Source organism: Vitis riparia, chromosome 7 (assembly GCF_004353265.1).
Source record: "Vitis riparia cultivar Riparia Gloire de Montpellier isolate 1030 chromosome 7, EGFV_Vit.rip_1.0, whole genome shotgun sequence".
Classification (NCBI taxonomy): Eukaryota; Viridiplantae; Streptophyta; class Magnoliopsida; order Vitales; family Vitaceae; genus Vitis; species Vitis riparia.
In genome coordinates, this window is record NC_048437.1 from 14,329,762 (window position 1) to 14,345,214 (window position 15,453).

Here is a 15,453-nt window from a genome sequence, read left to right on the forward strand (position 1 = left end):
TTGATAATGTGCATTTCTACTACCATGTTCTCGATTTTGATTAATGGCACTCCGACAAGGTTCTTTCACAACTCTTTGGGATTGAGGCAAGAGGGCTCCCTATTGCCCTATCTTTTTGTGATTGGAATGGAGGCTTTAAGCTGCCTCATCAAGAGAGTAGAGATTGGGTATTTTTTACAGGCTGGTGGGTTAAAAGGAGGGTGATGAGGGGGTTCAAATCACTCGCTTGCTGTATGTCGATGATACGCTGATTTTTTGTGAAGCTACCAAGGACTAGTTGGCTTATTTGAGTTGATTTTTAATGTGGTTTGAAGCTAGCTCTGGTTTGAGAATTAATTTGGACAAAAGTGAGATTCTACCAATGGGAGGGTGGAGAATTTGGGGAAGTTAGCCCTTGAGCTTGGGTGCAAGATGGGGGCGCTTCCTTCCTCTTATTTAGGGCTTCCCTTGGGTGCACCACATAAATCAGTGGCAATTTGGGATGGGGTGGAGGAGAGGTTTCAGAAGATATTAGCCTTGTGGAAGAGGCAATTTATTTGTAAAGGACGAAGACTCACTCTCATTCGGAGTACTTTGTCCAACATGCCTGTCTACTACATGTCTCTTTTGCGTATGCCTAGAGCAGTTAGATTGAGACTTAAGCAAACTCAAAGGGATTCCTTCGAGGAGGAGGGGCTTTGGAGTGGAAGACTCATCTTGTCAAGTGGGAGGTTGTTTGCTCAAAGAAAAGTAAGGGAGGTTTGGGAGCTAGACACCTTTCAACCTTAATAGGGTCCCCTTGTGTAAATGGAGTTGGCCTTTCGTGGAAGAAAAGTAGGCTCTTTGGAAGCAAGTTATTAGTAGGAAGTATGGAGTTGAAGAAGGGGATGGCATACTCGGGATGGGAGAGAAGGGTTTGGTGTGGTTGTGGAAGGAGATTAGGAGGGAAGGTTCTTTGTGGAGCAACAACATAGTGTTCTCCATGGGTATTGGTAGAAGAGTTAGATTTTGGAAAGATAAATGGTGTGCGGATGAGGCTTTGTGTAACTCTTTCCCTTCTTTGTATGCTTTGGCAGCATCCAAAGAGGAGTGGGTGGCGGAGGCGTGGGACCCTTCAGTGAAGAGAGGAAAGTCTTCGTTTGTCTAGGCCTTTCAATGATTGAGAGGTGGACTTGGTGGAATGGCTCCTCTTCACAATTCAAAGGAAAAGAGTAAGCGCAAATTTGGAGGATAAGATGGTTTGGAAACCATCAAAAGATGGGATTTTTTTTGTTAAGTCTCTATACAATGTAGTGGAGCTTGGAAATGCAGTCTTTTTTTCGAGGAGTATCATATGGAGTCCATATGTGCATCCCAAAGTGGGTTTTTTTTGCATGGGAAGCCATTTTGGCTAATACCTTTAAAATAATCTTTTTTTGCTTCCATATATCAAATTGCACATAGAAGATTAAACCTTCATCTGATGTGTTGTGTTCTATTTCTATAAGTCATAATTTATCATATGTCCTTGCCTAAAACCCATTCCTGTGATAGCAAAGCCTTTGGCAGGGAGTGGTGGTAGGTAAGTATGGGAAGAGAGGAGGGTTTGCATTAAAGGAAATTGAAGTTCCTATGGGATAGGGCTTTGGAAAGGGATAAGGAGAGGATAGGAGGATATTTCAAAATTTACTTGCCATAGAGTTGGCTATGGCATGATGCATAGTGTTTTTGTGAGTATTAGAAAATCTTTTCAGCGTTGGACTTATTTAGTATTGTAGGAAAGGAGAATGCAAGTGGGTATGTTGATAAGAGACAGAAAGGTGTTTGAATCCAAGGTGCATTAGGAATTTCCAAGATTGGCAAATGGATATGGCTGATGATTTTGTGAGAACAGTTAACGGTTGGAGATACAAAGAGAGCGCAGATGACGAAGGATGAAAGTTAACAAAGAGAGTGAAGGTGGAGGGAAATGGAGGAGTCTATTTCAGGATGAAGAACTGCCCAGTTGAAACTGAGGGATATATTTTTTTGTCTCTATTTGTTTGCATACTTGACCTTGTAGCTACTCTCCTTTACATTTTGTGGATAGATTGAGTTGAGGATGAGGGCAGGGTACTTTTTGTTTTTTATAGTGCTTCCATTTCACCTTTTTTCCCTTTCCTTTTCATCTCCTGCTTCATTTTTCTGTATAACTTGTTTACTGTACTTGTATTTGGGTTATAGCCCCTTGTGATGTTTTAATGCCTTTTGATCTTATACTCATCAAAAAGGAAAAAGTACTCTCCAGAGATATTTCAATTTTTAATGGGGAGACTTCATTAATTTTTCGCAGACATCATTAAGTTATTGATCATAGCCAAATCTTAACCTGAGGATCAAAATATCAATATAAATGGAAATGTCAATTGTTTGGATATGAGTAAATGTTGAGAAAATATCGATACCAGAACATTTTTGAAAAGATATCTTGTAGGTTTCATTTTTGGTGTATTTACTTCATTTTTGTTTGTTCTTTCTCTTTATTTTGGCCAGAATGTTAGCTTATCTTTCCTACACTTTTTCTGATTATTAATGATTTGCTTGTTTGTTTCCCATGAAAAATACCACCAAAACTTGATACTTTGGAACGAAACTTTAGGAATTCAGTCAACTACACTTATTGGAGTCTAAATATCATTGAACAAATAGGGTTAAATACATTTTATCCCCTCCACCTTTAGCAAGTTTTACACTTTGCCCCCTTATATTTAAAACCCAATGTTTTGCCCTCAAAACTTGTTAAAGATCAACACTTTGCCCCCAATTACGAACCCTCCATAAAATTATTGAAGGGATTACTCTTTTTTGCATTGTAGTTTGAACACTAGTTTGAACTTGGGTAGAACAAACTTTGAAATAGTAGGATTGAAATGGAATTTCCCATAAGTCTTCAAAATATAGTAGCTACCAATTTTTTTTTTTGATTTTAGAGAAATGTTTGCATGGCTATTTGTGATTTTCGAATTCAATTGTGAAGTGTGACAACTTCGAACTTGGACAATAGATGTTTTTCATTGCATTTCAACCTTCTTTCTCCATTTAAAAAATTGTTCATTGACTTTTTAATAATTTTGGGGGTAAAATATTTCTCTTTAACAAATTTTGGGGGTAAATTGTTGAGTTTTGAATGTGAGGGAACAAAATGTAAAACACGCCAAAGGTTGAGGAGGTGAAGTGTTTTTAACTTGAACAAACATATGTCAAGTCAACGTATTGATGGATAATTATATAGTTTAATACTATAATATCATAAAATATAAAGCAAGTCAATACATTGGTACCGCATGGAGAGAAATTTGAAATTTTTGAGAGAAATAATGAATCTTATGATTTTGGATGTTTTATTTATTTATTTGATAATGGGGAATCCATCCCAACAATGAGGTTGTTGGAAAGAAGAATATTCAGCTGAGATTTATTGTTGATCTATAAGGATTACCTAGTTGTATTTTATGTCAACTTTATAAATTAGGAAAGTTGTATAGTTATTATGTTCCTTTTTTAGTGTCTTTTATAGCCTATAAGTAGTGTATGTATGTATCATTCTCAGTATCAATGAAATACCATTTTCACTCAAACATTTCTCTCCTAGTTTCTTACTGAGATACTTATACCAAATGTCGAGAAGCAAACCCATGGGCTTGCCCCTCTATCCTACACCACCTAAATACCAGGGAGTTTGAATTCAAGACCTTAGGTTCATCGCTAGAGGGTAGAACCATTGAACTATGCCCTGGAGGCAAGTTTTTGGAAATTTTCAAAAATATTGTAGAAACTTTTTCAAGATATCAGAGATATTTCATGAATTTCTTCCTATTATTTATCTTTTATTTTTCTAAAATAGAAACAAATAATTTATATATCATTGAATTGCACAAGAATATACAAAAACAAGGATGAGCTATCCTTCTCAAAAGCAAAATGTGATAGAACTGTCCATGTAACGTTAGGATAAAAATTATTATATTATAACGGTTTATCAGTAGTCTTTTGGGAAAAAGATATTCTATGTTAAATTTGTAGTAGACTGCCAAAATTTGAAAAGATAGATAATATTTTGTTATTATTTTTTAGCTTATGTGCTAATTCATGTGGAAGTTCTTATGAGTAGGAAATAAGGGAAGTATATTTAGATAGAGAGACAAATGACAACCTATAGCTAGATAAAGTTGGTTTAGATTGTTCTGAGGCTGAAAGTCAGGATTTACCCTCCTAAAATGTATCACAGACCAAGCCATTTTTAGGAAGCTGACATTGATTCTGGTGTTCAATGTCTGGTGGATTATGCTTCTAATCTCTTTGAAGGTTATTATATCCATCATTAGAGTATGCTCCTATTCCTTGATAGCAGACTATTTTGTAACCAAGCCATTTTTAGGAAGCTGACATTGATTCTTGTGTCCAATGTCTGGTGGATTATGCTTCTAATCTCTTTGAAGCTTATATCCTGTCATTAGATTATGCTTCTATTCTTTGATAGCAGACTATTTTGTTTTTCTGAGTTTAGGTTTGCATGCTTGTTAACTTCATGCTTATGTTATTTTATTTCTAGCATTATGTATCCTAGGACCACATTTTGCATCAATTGATAGATTTTTGCCTGTATTTTGGTCTTTTAAACATTTTTCCACCTGTAACCCTTTGGGGTTAAGTTCATCCAAGGGCTAATCTCTTTATTGCTTTATGCTTGCATGTAGCCTCCCATTGTTTAGGGATTTATTATTTAGATACTAGGTTGCTAATATTTTGCCTTTCTGGTGATTGCAGAAGCACATTCAACGCTGCCATATTTGTAAAGCAGGGAAAGCATGTTACTTGCATTTACAGGTTAGCTGCTGTATCCTTCTTGTAACTAGTATGTGTGAGGAGCGATATTGGCTGTTTAAGAAGATTTTTTATGCTTCCTCAGGAGAGAAGTGTCCAGAATGACAAGTTCTCCTTTAGCATATACTTGTGCTATTTGGTGTATGCACCGCTTTACATTGCTGGCCCAATTATCAGCTTCAATGCTTTTGCTTCACAGGTCTGTTCATTTCTTTTGGAATTCTTTTCTTTTTCACTTTTGAATAATTATGTTTCATTTGAAGTGTATAGCCAATAATAGTCTGCATAAAGAGGTTTTGGTATTATTCTTGTTCCTGTGTGGAGCTTCTCCACAACCCACCACCCAGCCCATTCCTGTTGTTTTGATGGTGACAATCCAGACAATGATGTTAGAGATCTGTTAATTTTTACTTTTAGAACCAGTAAAATAGTTTTACTTTTTATTTTCCAGTTTCCTAAATGTTGGGACTGAGGCTGTAGTTTGAAGGCCAAGTTCATAGTCTTCTATTAGATGTTACTGAATCCCTCCATTTATGGGATGAAACAAGCACGAATGGTTCAAGCTATGTTGCATGGGTTTGGTTATGAGTGTTGGATGCAGGTATGTGTCTAAGTGTCAGATCCTTCACAACCCAAATTTTGGGATACAAGGACTTTGCTAAAAGGAATCAAAAAAGGGGGCATGGGTGCAGGGATACAGAATTATAAAAGAAAATCAATTAAAAAAAATGTAAGTGAAAAAATCAATTAAAAAAATATAAGTGAAGATATCCTTTTTGAAAGCTCCCATCTTTTCCCTGTAATTCCCTTTTTTCCTCTTATCTCTTAATGTTCTTACAAAAATGCACTTTCAGTGAACTCTTCTTTCTCTCTAATGTAATTATTGCTAAGAAAGTTGAAAGAATAAAAGGATATAAATGAAAAAAATCAAACAGCTACACCCAAAGTAAAGTAGGAGTGTGCAACAAAGATCTCATACCCACACCCATATCATGTCATGTTGACATGGGTATATTGGATGAAATTGCATGATCCAACTATCATAGGAATCAAGTTATTGCTTTAAATGATTGTTTAAAACGAACTGTAGGTTATAATTTTTCCTTTGGAGGTTGTGATTGATTTTATGATGTTTAGAACTTATTATAGAAAATGTGTTTAATTTCTTTGACATTGGGTAATGTTTGTCAAATGACTTGGGGATCTAGAATCGATTATTGAAAAGTAAATATAGTCCAATATTCTCTGAGCATTTCTAAATTGAATTGCTCCCAAGCAATATTGTTCTAATTGGTAAGATTGTCCGAAATTACTTCTGAACTGTGGTGAATTACTCCCATTTTCTTCAGTACTGCCTTGTTTTTGTTTTCCCACATTAAAGTGAATACCTCTATTATTCTAAAGTATTAACAGACTTGCATTTTTTGTTTATGCTGAATGTCTCAATCCTTATGAATATGATCCTTTGGAACCTCATCAATTTTACCTTTGCTGTTCTTGCAGTTAGATGTGCCTCAGAATAATTACTCAGTGAGAGATGTGTCTTGGTATGGGTCACGCTGGCTCTTTAGTCTTTTCTTAATGGAACTAATGACACATCTGTTTTATTACAATGCCTTTGCTATCAGGTAAGACTGTTATAAACTCAATACTACGCCATAGCATGTGAATTTTTTATGTATTGTTCAGTGATTGAATCTCTTTATTCCACTGTTCAGTGGCTTGTGGAAACAGTTGTCTCCTATGGATGTTTTCATCATTGGTTATGGGGTAAGAGGTGATCTTTAAAATATTACATGTTTGCATTCATTAAATGTTAGTGTGTTGGTTTTATTTTCATTAGTTGAACTAAGATCGTTGAATAAATGAGATGAGTATCTATTTACTTTAGGGTAGAAATGACAAATCATTTGCAGGAAATATATAAGGAGATTGAATAATGACCATGAGTAAGACGAAATTACAGAGCCATGGGCTCTGAAAATCTGAAAATGAAACCTCTATAAATGTATAAAAGTTTCAAGAATTTATATTGTAATATATCTATAACAATCCTTTTAGAAGTTCTAATACCATATTTTGTATTGACCCTCAGATTCCTCTCCTTTTAAATGAACCATATTTTGTGGCTAATGGCAACGTCTTCATAAAAAATGCCTTTTGAGGTTAAATTTCTAGTAATTTAATGGACTATGCAAACAGGTATCTTAGACATGACACATCTATTATATAAGTGAGGAAGAAACTGTACCCTATTTCAGTAGAAGCAGCAATGAATTGGTGGATGATCATAAATGTTCTTTTCTGTCAAAAGATTGCTACTTCTGTAGGAATGGAGAACTCCAAAAGGATTGGTGATAAGAATAAAAATCTGCAAAACTTCCAAGAAGTAAGGATCTATCTACAAAAGACATGTGAGGAACTTCTATCCACAACATGAAAACTCTGAATGTGTACAAATGCCAAAGGCTCTGAGGAATCAGTCTCAATCACTCAAATTCTACAAAAACTTGGCAACCATGCTATTCTGTGTTGCATACTCCTTTCAAATTGGTGAAATTCCTGCCTTAATTTTTGGAAGTTGTTGATGAAACTCCTGGCAGGCCTTACTTTATCTGAAATTTGAGTTGTGGCATTGCAATAAGAATTTCCTCTTATGTATATTTTTATTTTGTTCTAGGTTTTAAACTTCATGTGGCTAAAGTTCTTTTTGATGTGGCGCTACTTTCGATTATGGTCACTGGTATGTTCATTGAAAGTGTATAATTTTCTTTTATTTTGTTTTTAATTAAATCTGTGTTGTGGATGGACTATTATTGGATCAGATTTATCTGAAATTTCAGTGGTAACAAACTTTGAGTTTTAGATTGGTGTCTGAACACTCATGGGAAGAATTTTTTTCCTCTATAATTATGTGATTGTAGATTTGTGGCATTGAAGCCCCTGAGAATATGCCAAGGTGTATCAATAATTGCTACAATTTGGAAAGTTTCTGGAAGAACTGGCATGCTTCCTTCAACAAATGGCTTGTCAGGTACGCTTTCTACTTTTTCACATTTAGCACATCTTGTATTCCTGTCATTTTTATTTTTACAAAATTTGTTTTTAAGTACATGTACATTCCTCTTGGGGGCTCTGCGAGAAAGCTTCTGAATATATGGGTTATAGTTATTGTATTCTTGCAAAATTTGTTTTTAACATGTACATTCCTCTTGGGGGCTCTCAGAGAAAGCTTCTGAACATATGGGTTATATTCACATTTGTTGCTGTATGGCATGACTTAGAGTGGTACTACTTGCTTTTTCAAGTTTTCCAATGTCACTTTTTCCTTGACAGTGAAAAAGAAGTATGAATTTTTTAAATCCCATTCCTCAGCTGACAGTGTATTGGTTTTGACCTTAGGAAGCTTCTTTCATGGCATGGTTAACATGTTTATTCTTTGTTCCAGAGATGATACTGAAATCATTGGCAAATGCATTTCAGGTGATGTGTATTTTCCGAGTTGCTATTTACTCTAATTTACTTCATTTTCCCTCTGATTATGAACGTTTTATCTTGCTTACTAGGTTCTGATTGAACCAATTCTGTCACCATAAATTTGCAGCTAATGAATGTCGATATTGTAATTAAATCCACATAGTTGTGACTGGGGATGTACCTGGTGTGAGTTGAGTACATTGGTGGCCAACAAAGCTTGATCCCCAAATAACCTAATGCTCTCCTGTGCTTCAACCTTAACTTAGTCTAAACCAAAGGTAATCAAGTCTAATTCTTACCCTAGACCTTGTCCTTTTGCATTGGATTGGCTTCTATGAGACATGGGTGTGCTTATGTTAGCATATTATGCATTTATCAGGTAGGGAAAGAGGGAAACAAGTAAGGATATGCCACCAACTTAGGATCTTGTGCTTAAGAGCCTAAAAGCACCAGTGAGCTAAATAGGTTGTTTACCTAAATTTGTAGTCATGTAGACCTATAATCTGCATAGGGTAGGGTTATGGAAATTACGGGGTAAAGGAGGGTGGCACTTTCAGGAAGTGAGAGAAAGATAAGGGTAGGGTTATAGAAAACCATTAGAAAGGATTGGAATCTTTGGCTAGTAGAGTTGTTTAGTTGGTAATTGGCGGAGGGTGAGATTTTGGAAGGTCAAGTGGTACGGTGATGAACCACTATGTACTACCTTCCCTTCTCCATTTATTGCTATTTCAAAGAAGGCTTGGGTGGTGGATGTTTGGAAACTATCATATGAAAGGGGTTGTTGGGCCCTTCGCTTCACTAGGCTCCTAAATGATTGGGAGGTGAAAATTATGGAGCACTTCCTATTGAGATTGCAAGGGAGGAGGGTGTGCAGGGAAGAGGAAAATAAAGTGATTTGGATAGGGTTGAAGAATGGTAGGTTTTCTGTTAAAGCCCTATACTCGGCTTTGGAGTCGGGAAGTACAATTTCTTTTTTGGCAAGTGTTATTTGGAACTCTTGGGTGTCATCGAAGGTGGGTTTTTTTGCTTGGGAGGCTAATTGGAAAAGGGTTTTAATCTTGGATCATTGAAAGAAGAGTGAGTGGTTTTTGGCTAACAGATGTTTCTTTTATCATTTAGAGGAAGAATCCATTGATCACATCTTTATTCACTGTGTCAAGACTAGGGTTTTTGGCATTTATTGTTCTCCGTGTTTTGCATGTCTTGGGTGCTTCCCTCTATAGTCAAAGAGATGCTAGTAGGATGGCATGTGTCGCATGACTCTTCTGTGGGTAAAAAGTGGAAAAAGGCGCAGTGGGCTACTCCCTTATGCTTATTCTAGACAATTGGGAAGGAAAGAAACAGTGAATCATTTGAAAATGAGGAGAATTCTGTACAAGGGCTGAAACACTATTTTCTATGATATCTATGAGCTTGGCCTAAGTTGTTTTTATGTTTTGGTCTTCCTATTATGGTAGATTTTGTTGATTGATTGGACTCTTATTTAGGAGGGTGATGTTTTTTGTTACCCCTTTATTTTTTTGGAGGCATCTTTAGGCGTCTGTTGTATACTTCATGTGTACTTTAAGGCACCCTGCATTGATCAATTGGACTCTTATTGAGGAGGGTGATGTTTTTTGTTACCCCTTTATTTTTTTGGAGGCATCTTTAGGTGTCCGTTGTATACTTCATGTGTACTTTAAGGCACCCTGTTGAGTTTTTTTTTTTTTTATGGCATCCTCTTGCTTTACTCATCAAAATAATGGTTGGGCTAATAATAATAATAAAAAATTAATAATTAATTAATAATATCAACCACTACACTATGTTTGATCCAAGGAAAGTAGAAAGAAAAAAATGCTTAAAAAATTATTTTCTTATGTTAGATTTAATTAAAAATATTTGTATTTTTAAATTATTTAATCTTTATATAGAGGAGTTAATCATAATAATAATAATAATAATAATAATAATAATCATAGGATTCTCATAATTAATGGATAACATCAACCTATGTTGATTCAAGGAAAGTATCAAGAAAGAAAAAAATATTAAAAAAAATGATTTTCTTATGTTAGATTTTATTATGAAAATACAAAAGAAAATAAAATATAATTAAAAATATTTTCATAATTAAATTATTTAATTTTTATATAGAGGAGTTGACATTTGTCAAATGAGTTTGAAGTAGCATATTAAAGTAATATATTGACCTTAAATCTTTTTTTGATTTTCCTTCACTCTTTCTTTTTTTTCCTTCTACTTTTCTCTCTATTTTCTTTTTCTGGCATTTTCCTTCAAATTTTCCAGGAACCAAACATAGCCATAGGCTACTTGGGCCCTTCTCCAGCTAATCCAGTCCCGGCATCCAATCTCCCATCAACAGTTACCCACCCACGGATACCCCACTTAGACAAACTGCACATCCTTGCCCTTGAGATCCCTGACTAAAGGTTTTATCACCAAAAGATTATGAATAGAGAGAGAGTATTCCTTTGCTTTTTTGTGTTCTTTGGGTTTTATAGTTTATGGTGCATGCTGCTAGTGATCTTTTTAAATGTTTTCGTAGCATAGTTTTATGCAGCTTCCTTTATGATAAGTTGCTATGACATGATATTTAACTATCTGTGACAGGTTTGAAACAGCATGTCTTTAGTTTCAGAGTCTTTTTTACATCTCCTCAACTAACACTGCAGTAATCTTTTTTTATTTATTTTCAGGCTGAGAGTGCTTTTGGGGAATTTATTTTCCGTGAACTTAGTGCAGTTGCTGGTGCTGTCACAATCACTTGCCTCATGGTTTGCCCTTTTTCTTATACTTGGAGCAATAATTTTATGTTAGAATTAATTATCTGCATTTAATTTCCTTTGTAATTCATAGCGTATTATGATATTTATGTTTCCTGGCAAAAAGAGGGGGAAAGGAAAAAAGACCTAATATTTCTTATGTTGGTGGCATATTTCTAGTTTCCTAGTAATATCACTTAGTACCTGTACTATTGAGAATTATGATTAACCTGTGGAACCAAAAGGGTGGATTCTTAAAGACCTATTTGATGTTTGTACCTATACTATTGGGTCTTTGGATTTTGGAAGTGCAGACCTAAAAGGGGTGGTGAGCGCATCTAACTTTATCTCCAGCATCGTCCCATCAGAAAATGTCCCTCAGAGTTCAATCGTCATAGGTCCCTAACTTTAGCCATCAGGCTTTCTTAACAAAGAACAGAACTGCTCTGTTGTCCATACCTAACGAGACCAGAACTACCTATCAGTTGGCTTGCAAATCTCAGCCTCAAGGACTGCTCCTTGGAAGTAGTTGATCATTAAGGACGATACTCAAGTGTGCATGCTGCCCTTAGTTTTGAGGGCTTTCACCCCTTGGAACCAAAACAGGGAGAAAATTGAAGAACATAGAGAACAACGAAGTTATGGATCATCATTATGTTTCCATATAAATTTGAATGATTCAATTTCCATGGACTACCAAAAATTCCAAAATACTAGCTTCCACCCTCCTGTTACCACTCGAAACAAAAACAAAAACACAAAAAAAAAAATAAAAATAAAAATAAAATGGAATGAAAGAGAAATCCTAAACACAGGCCCAAATAGGTATTCATGCATGCGCTCTTGAATTTGAGTATTTTCAGTCTGGGAGTCCTGTAAGAAGTATATTTCCACAATCAGCTTACATACCTCATAAGGTTTTTTTCCTTTTTTGTTCTACAGGTTGCCAATCTTGTTGGCTATGTCATTGGACCATCAGGCATTAATTGGTTTATTTCTCGGTTCCTTCAGAAAGAAGGTATGCAGCATCTTTCTTACCCATTCCTCTTTTATGTTCTTAGATGCATACAGATGCAAAGTTGAAGTAATTTGAATGTTTACAGGACTTCCAATTCTGGGCGGCATGTTTATAACATTTTATGTGGGAACAAAGGTAAATTATATGACATACCCAAGCATTGGGTCTCTAGTTGGGGTTTATTAACATTGAGGGCCTTGGTTATTTTGCAGCTTATGTTCCACATTGATGATGCCAAGAAAAGGAGGCACCAGCACTGAATTAAAGTTTACAAATTTGGAATCCAAGTCTGATTTGCCAATATTCCTGATTATAGAGGTTATAATATATCTGTTTGTGGACTTGGATCTACTAGGGAGATTTCCTTAAAACAAATAGACCCTCTAATTCATAAAAACTTAACAGGTTCAAGTGGCTCTGTTTTTCCATTTTAATACTTGGTTTCTGTGTTTCTTTCTTAATATTCATTTTGAGGCAGACAAGGACGTGCCATATAGTGATACAAGACTGTCTACTCTATTTTTGTTTGGTTTCTTAAGTAGAAGGGCATGCAAAATCATCCCTTCTCCAAGATTATGTTTTGTACATGGAATTGGAATACTCACACTGGGATCAGACGTTTACTAACTTCTTACAACAGAATTTCTATGAGAATGCAATTTGTGTATACATGGTTTTCCAGTGTGTACTCGCATGCTTGTAACATTTTATCTGACGCATTATAACATGATTATTTAATATCATTCTAAACTATGATAGCAAAACCATTTAAGCATCCTCATTCGGAAGAGCTGATGGACAAAAAGGTGATGATCCATTTCATATGCAGTTACTTTTTGTTTGCTGATGTTGAACCTAGATCTCAGTTGGAGAATGAAATATGCTCTTACTCTTTGTTTCCCAACATTGAGCCTATATCTCACTTGGAGAATCTGTGAAGGATATAGTTAAGACATTTTTTACCAGGCTTCACTGGCTCATCTTACCAAAACTGTGGACATGGGAAGGTAGTTGAAAATCCTTTCTTCTACTGCTACCGAGGTTTTTTACCTTAACATTTGGTTTCTGATTTTTTTATATTTCCTAATGAATGGGGATTACTTTCATGACTCTTCACCAATACTTTTTGCAGGGACCAAAGCCACCTCTGAATTGATGGGTCCGAGTTCAGTTCCTGAGAGTTATTTGTCAATCAATGGCTTACTTTCAGATCCTCTATGATCCAGTGACCTGCTATGTTTGCAGTCAATGCAGGCCTAAAAGCAATCACTGCATGCAAGTTGGCAATAACTAGAAGTTTTCAAACTTGGGAGCCTACTGTAACCCTGCTCCAACTTAGTTAGTGTTCCCTCCTTGCGTTCTTTTATCAGTTTTCTTCTAATCCTTTCTATGCCTTAAAAGGTCCAATTCATCTGCATTCTCGACTGCCTATTTCCATGCTCCAGCAAATCTTCCATGAACCTAATCCTCAAATTTCCAGAGGACTGAGTCCCATCTTGGAAGGAGAGTAACCCATAATTTGAGGTGCCTACCGGCTACCAGCCACATAAATCTAGCATGCACCTGCAATGCTTAGCTCGATCATCACTTCAATCTCAGAGCTCATATTTCTGGGCATGAAAACGTATGAAATTTGATTATGGTTCCATGAACCTTTCAAATGTTTTCAAACGCTAGTTTTCCAGCATGCTTGAGTGAAAAAATTGCAAGTACCAAGGCCTCCTATGAATGGAAGATGAGACAATGGAGTTGGAGAGTGGATCCTGTAACAAGCCTCTAGACCTAGGGCTTGAACCTGGGTTCTGAATTCGATGAAAGACTAGTTGAGTTGAGCGTTGAGCATGGGCATCCTTTAATATCATTTTTAGCATTGTCCACTGCCACAGAAGAAACAAGGTCATGCAGGTTGCAGGGTATTAATTAGGTGAAAATACCATAAAACAGGCAAAATTCAATCGAACCTTGGTAGAGTTTTAACAATTTGGGGGCCAAAGCTACGGGCTACCTATATACGTTATAATAAGTTGGCGATATATTCAAAAAGTAGTTATTATTGTCCTTATCGTTTAACAAAGTAAATGATTATAGAATTAAACCACTAATGTCCCAAAAACATAGAAAAAAAAGGAAAAATTAAAAATGATAAGAAATGTGAATAGAAAATTTTTAATAATCTCATAAAAAAATCCTTTTTTTATTTTTTAAGATTTTAATAATTTCTTTGATAAAATTTGAGATTTTTTTAAAACTAGTAAGTATGAAATCAAGGGGAATTTATGTAACCATACACCAAGGGGCAAAATTTTACCTTTTAGAAACTTTACTTTTTACTTTTCAAATTCAGTGGATTTTGTGGAAAATAAACGACCTTTCTTACACTGTAATAGTGATGTTGAGGCCCTTCCAAAAATACCCTCTTATAGTTTGACATCTCTCCTAGTTGGATAAGTTGCTTGGAAAAGCCACATAAGCAAGGTCTAAATCAGTTGTCCACTTAAGCCAATGACATGGCTCATTTACATGTCACTGGCCAACTAGACACTCCACATAGATTGATTTTTTAAAAAATATTTACCCCCAAATGTCTTCTTCTTTCTTCAACCAAACCCTAACACCAAAAACCCATGTTCTTTCTTGTTCATTCACAGGCACAACCCATCACAAGGCGAAAAGATCTATAAAAAATCTGGTAGGTTCTCAAATCGCAATAGCCCATCAACCCCAAATGAACCTCCAAACTTGATCTCTTATTTTGTTTCTCCTCTATCACCATAAGGAAGACGACATCTTCATTTTCCCACCAAACATCAATCTGAAACACTAAAGTCCAAGTGTGAACCCCCTGGCAAAGGCCAGGTAGACAAAAAAACCCATTTCCTTCTCATTTTAGGATCGACAGTCATTTTTCTCCTTGTTATACTTCTTATTTTGCTTTTACATTGAAGAAGGAGAAAGAAAGCAATTGAGAGAACGAGAGAATGAAGAATAAAAATATTGTAGTTGCATTTAACTTTTAAAGCAAAGGTTTTTCCAGGTGATATATATGTGTTATCAAATTTTGTAATAACTTTATATTTTGATTTGTCATTTTGATTCTTTGAGATTTGAATAATGTCATGGTTATGTGATTTGTGCAATTTTGTGATTTAAACTTGATTACATTGCATATTTCTACATGTTCAAAGTTCATTAATATTGTATCTAAATTTATATTTTAATTTATTTAGGGTTTATTTGAAATGAAATATGACTTAAAATTTGATAAATGATGGGAAAATGAGATGGTGGTAAGCTATATTGATTTTGTTTTATAGCTAAATTGTTGTGTTTGTGTTGTATGTGGTTGTTGGGAAGAATACGGAAAAGAGAAGA

General features: G+C 35.4%; 1 long non-coding RNA gene and 1 pseudogene across 1 annotated transcript; both read left to right on the forward strand.

The window, feature by feature from the left end:
- The window catches only part of LOC117919224, a 52,874-nt pseudogene extending 40,117 nt beyond the window's left edge, over nt 1-12,757 (forward strand).
- A 227-nt stretch (nt 12,758-12,984) lies between these two features.
- LOC117919388 lies at nt 12,985-13,920 on the forward strand. The gene is made up of 2 exons (XR_004652061.1): nt 12,985-13,088; nt 13,214-13,920. It is a non-coding gene; the product is annotated as an uncharacterized LOC117919388 (long non-coding RNA).
- Nucleotides 13,921-15,453: the final 1,533 nt, after the last annotated feature.